Consider the following 6,000-nt stretch of genomic DNA (forward strand, 5'->3'; position numbering starts at 1 on the left):
CCAAGTGAATAAAACCCAAAAGATTGGACTAGTCTAAGGAACTTTTCTCGTAAAGAAGAGGAGCAAGACAGTGGGAGCAAAGAAAATAAAATACATTCTGGAGCTAGACCTGACTGATGGCAAATTGACAGATGGACAGCTCTACTCATCCTCCTCCTAGGGAAAGGGTCTGGTCATTCAGCTGTGAGACAAAAGACAGGAAGGTGCAGATCTTGGCTTCCATCCACCACCTTCTGAGACAGCCGTTATCCCACTGGGCTTTCACTGGTCTCATCCCATTAGGGTTAGGGATGAGGTTGGGAGGCAGACAAAGCCTGGCCCTGGGATGGAGAATTACAGGATGGAGGCCACCAAGGGAGAGGCCATGCTGCCCAAAAACTGGTCTCTGCATGAGCTTATTCTCTGGTCCTTGTCCAAGTGTCTCAGGCTCAGCCTGAGCCCCAGACAAGGAACAGAGTTAGGGATAACGGTGATTGTGGAACTGTTGGGTTATTGCACTTTTTGTTTAATAAATTAAGTAATTATGGGAAGACTGTAAGTCTAAGATTGAGTGTCCACAGAAAGTACCTGTAAATGAAAAAGTGAAGGACCACAGCTCTACTTATTGCAGACAAAATGTTATTTTTGACAGAGCAACCCTGTAATAGGGCCCAAAACATGCTTTCATTTTGCTCCATAAACCAAGACATATTTAAAAAAATAAAATAAATAAAGATCAATACCACAGTTTAGTCATCATCCCTAAATGCTTACACACAGTAAACATTTAGGTAACATTTAAGTAAGTGTATTGGCACTTTTCTTGCCCTATACATCTTTCTTAAAGGCCTTCAGCATTAAGAAATTAATGCTCTTTTTCTTGAGGAACTACTCCTTAGCTGAAAATATGGAGACAAAAAAGTGGTAAGAACAGAAAAATAAGTATTTGATTTTACACATAGGTGCAGTGAATAGCCCAGATGTTTTCCATGAAAGATTTGAACATCACCATCTAAATTTTTCTCTTGGCCCTACACCAGCTGCACCAAACACAACAGATACTGCACTGCTGCAGATGTGGGGGATTTAAGCCTACACTAAATGAAAAAGAAGTCATTTAACATATGTGAGGCATCACATTGTTGAATCACAGTAAGAAGCCGTGCCAGCCCCACTCTGCCCCACACATTCAATGGCTACTACTGTGCACTGAGGTCTAAGGACTGTACCCACTGAGAGCTGCAATTTCCAGCCCTCTAGCAGCTGACAAATGAATAACAGGCCAACCCAACTTGTTAAACCAGTAAACAAGGAACATAGGGAAAAAAAGATGTAGTTTTGTGCAGCTGCCTTACATTTCATCAGCTCAGTGTGGGGTCAGGTGTGTACTAGAGCTGGGTGAGATGGGTGAGACTGAATAGCTGTGAGCAGGAGCAGAGACATAGAGACAGGGAGGGAGGGAAGATGTCTGCTCTTCTCAGCAAAATGAGATGCCCTCTTCCTGCAGAGTGCTTCACTGCTTGCTTAAATATAAATCAGTCCTAAACTGGGGCCTGTAAGCTCTTCAAGATGGGGGGGACCCTCTCTTCAGATTTGAAGGTGCGTTGCTCCTGTCAAACAAATGCGGCTCTTCCTTTCTTTTCACATTGCTTCCTAGTGATATCCAGTTGCATTCAATTGCAAATAACCTTGGAAATCTGGCACAGGTAGATCTTGCTGATTAGTTATCAGGAATGTCATATTAAATATTACATTGTCTCCACTCCTTTAACAGATAAATCCATTATCTCCTACTGGTGTCTGGTCAATTTTGCTCTCTACTGAATGCTTCCGTTTCACGATGGAGAGGCACATGCTAGAGCAGGCACTTCTAAGGCCTTATTTATTACCTGTCTGTGGTGCTTTAGCTCTCTCATTTAGACTACATTACTTATAAATGGACTCAAGATACATAGTGAAATAAGTTGTCTTTCTCTTCAAAAACACAAATCCTGTTTTATTTCATTATCTCTATATTCATAATGTTTATTTGTTCTTTTTCAGACAGAGTGATGTCAGCAGGGCTTACTACTAGTGAGAGAAATGTGCATTTTTCTTTCAGTTCTTTAGTAGATATATAAAAACACAGCTGCAATTTTTTCTCTAGGCTGTGAGTTGTGTATTTTTTCACAGCATCAAATATTGCCTTTTTTTTACACCTATAGCCTAGAAAAAAACTAGCAGCATGGTCTCTCTACCTATTTTAACTCCATAGATGTCTCTATTACCTAAAAGGGGATTTGAATGTGCACCTGTAGCACATGTAGAGGCATGATTTCTCACTCTTGTTCACTGTGGGTTGGAAAGTATACTCAGTGTCCATTCCCCTCACTCATCACTTCTAGTATTGGATAGTGAGTTCCAGTGGACCGCAGTCAGTAATACACACTGCAGCTACCCGTGGCTCACTTGTCACTTTTTCTTTCCTATTTGTCAGGGGACCACGGGGCCAGGCACTCCAGCCCCCAGCACACAGTGTCACCTACTGTAGTGACATACACAGAGATGCTCAGCACCAGGATATGAGGGTGAAGGTTTCCTGTGAATGTATAATTATAAATTAGTTAGGCTTCTCACAAAAAAAAAATGTGCTCAGGACCTGTGTCCTGTGTGTTCACTTTGGGAAGAATAGTTCTGTAGGAGCTGAGGAGGTGGGAAGGGAAACACACAGAAATCAGCAACTATTAAGGACTGTGCAAATAGAAGTTGGTGTGGTTTCAGATTCTGGGAGGACTTGAAGATTAAGTCATTGAATAAGAAACATCAAATAATAAAGTAGCACCTGGGCCCTTGCCTAGAATTTTGAGTACAGTCTTTCCTAATGTTTACATTAATATGTATTTTTTTTTCTCAGTTCTGAATAATCTAGCTCCAAATGATCCAATTTTATGTGGGGTCCTGTTCCAGCCTATTTTTTCAGATGCATTCACACCAGCTAATTTGGGGAATAATCTGGTCAGTCTGGGCTTTTGAACTCAAACCTCCATGCTCCTGAGCATGTCATCTACTTCAGAGTCAATTCTTGTCTAATTAGCACAAATCACAGGGGCATGACCTTTGGAAAATACTGCTGATGCACAATGCTTTTCAACACAGTATCTAGCACTGAGATGTGATTTGTTGAGAACACTGTTATAAATATTCTTTTGCACAAGAGAAGCATGGCTAAGAAGAAAACCTTATCTAATCCTGTTTTATGCCACATGCCAGATTAAATGTATCAATTGCTATCATACAGGATCCAGATGTAAACATACTGTCAGCTTTAAACGGTATTCTAATTTTATAAAAATATAAACCCTGTGGCTGAAATGTTTATTCTGGGTTCTCTTTCCCATATTGGATTAATGCATCAACAGCTGTAAAAGAATGTTTCCAAGCTACAGGATCTTATTATTGAAATACCATCCATAAATAATGCCCAACAAAAGAAAATTTTAAGTCTTGAACTCTCTGCCTCTGCTGGACACACATTAATAAATACTAGGTTTAACATTTCAAAATTTCCTTTCATCCTAAAATGGAATTAGGAATTGACATTTCAAAAGCCATGGAATAGAAAAATATCACAAACTTTGCAAATACCAAAGGGAATTTTATCGGACAGTAGGCTAAGAGAAGACCAGGATTTTTTATTTTGTTGTTTCCATTTGCATGTGTGCCTTCCAGGGCACCACCATCAGCATCCAAGCAGGCAGAACAAAGTGGAAAGTGGCTTCACCTGATCAAAAGCACAGAAGGGATTTTCAATAATTTCCATGAAAGATAATATTGATGAACACCATATGTTCTTGCAAAAATTTGCTTACATCAAACTTGTCTTTCTTCAATGAGGAAAAAAAAAACCTCTTCTTCAGAAAAATAAAGCAGGGAACAGTTCATAGTGCAGGGATGGTTAGAGACAAAAGGTTTCGCAAGTTTTGTGAACAATGTAAAATTAGACCCATAAACCCCATAGCTCTACAAATTTTTTTTCAGTAAATACACATGTACACTTTGTAGGGCGTTGTCCTTCACCACTGTTTTGTTCTCATCCACACCTATGTGAAACTAGAATCACTTCCCCCAAGATGTTCTGCTTTAGGCATTTTCATTTTTCTGTGCATGAATTTCTGATTTCCTCTCTTTGTGTTTTGTAGTTATCTATTTCTTTAGTCCCATTTATAGAGTCCTCCTTTCAGTCCTCCTTCAATTGCACTGGAGATTTATACACCCTGTGATTTCAGTGGAGAAAAGAAATGTCCTTCTCCTATTCTATTCTATTCTATTCTATTCTATTCTATTCTATTCTATTCTATTCTATTCTATTCTATTCTATTCTATTCTATTCTATTCTATTCTATTCTATTCTATTCTATTCTATTCATGTTGAATTGATAGATACACTTTGGAGTAGGATGCTTTTCAAGATTCTTTTTAGCTGAAAAGGAAAATATAATTAAACCAGGAAGAAGTGGCAGGCCCTGATCTGCTGCGCATTTGAGGGAACATTAAACTTTGCTGAAGAAAAAGACCCTCCTCATCTCTACCAAATCAAACATGCAAAATTCTTCTTCCCTTATAGGCTTTCTATGTCCATGCCACATCACTCATCAGATGAGGACTTGTGCTGCACTCATAGCCTCTGATCTGTTCCCTGCTTGGTAAAGCAAAGGGTCAGCTCTGGTAGAGCCCCAGCAAACTGCTTCAGGACATCTGTGCTCTCTCTGTGCATGAATCCCCCTAGGGAAATCCATGAGCACACCTCATACTTCCATTGAGCATTTACCAAGTTGCTGCTGCCTACAAGGCAGTTAATAGTCTCTTACCCACTTGGTTCTCTTTTGTAGGATCTCCTTTTCATGGTGCAGCTCCCATTTCCAATATAAGTAATTTCAGCGGTTTGGGAAGGGTGCATTTTATTAAAACTATATGTATGAATAAAATCTGGCACAGTTGCATTCTGAGCTCTAGAGAAGACAAATACCCTAATTGTAAGAAAATCTTCTAGCTCATCTTTCATATGTTTGGCTGTCTGAACAAATGTTACTCCAAAGGAGTGAAAATGCTCTCACATTTCCCTTCAGATTCAGCGTTTCAGTATCTCAAGCTATGCCATTGATCAAAATGATGAATCTCAAAGTATCCTGTTTTCACCAGAAGAACCCTTTGCAGATAAGGCCTTGTGCCATTCAGTGACCTACTTCCCTGAGTCCTCTCATTCCATAATGGCAGCCCCATGGCTGCCATGGCTGTTTGTATCTGTGTGAAAGTCCTGTCCTAACTTAGAGGAAAAAGGATGCATCATGCAAAGAGAAATTATTTACAGTAACATCTGTGAAAATGAGGCCGTTTTTTACTCTATGCATACATGTCACCATTCCTCTTCATTTTAATAAGCAGAGTATTTCTTACCTACTAAATATTTGGGGCTGGGTCACGGTAGCAGTTATGACAGACATTAGTGTACTGTCAAGAGAATCTATGTACCAACATAGCTAGTACACAGACCTTGGGGAAAAAAATAACATCTTAAAGTCAGAAGTTGTTGACTTTGAATTGGCTATTTGGACTAAATTGAAAAATATGCACAGAAGTGCCCCTCTAGAATATCTGTCTGTAGATTTGCTTCTGGATAACACAATCCAGAAGATTGTGCAGACCTCCAAGTCCTGTTCCCTTGCCACTCCTGTTTACACCTCATACCACAAAGGGAAAATTGTAACTCTGCTTAGTCATGTGTAGGGCTTCCCCCTGCTCCCCCACCAGCTTCACTGTCCCTCGGCCTTTTTAAAGACAGAAAGAGGAAAAAGCCAGCTCTCAGCTTACCCCTCCCTTTCCCTGGCAGTGCCCCAGTGAGACACAGACAGCTGCCCCAGCCCCCTGTCGTGGCAGTAGCATGCTGGTGTGCAGGGCTGCCCTCACACCTCAGGCACTGGGCAGCACACAGCGCACCCAGGCCAGGGGCCTGATGGATGTGCCAAACCCAGCCTGGGTTGGGCT

This window comes from Taeniopygia guttata, chromosome 7 (assembly GCF_048771995.1).
Source record: "Taeniopygia guttata chromosome 7, bTaeGut7.mat, whole genome shotgun sequence".
NCBI lineage: Eukaryota > Metazoa > Chordata > Aves > Passeriformes > Estrildidae > Taeniopygia > Taeniopygia guttata.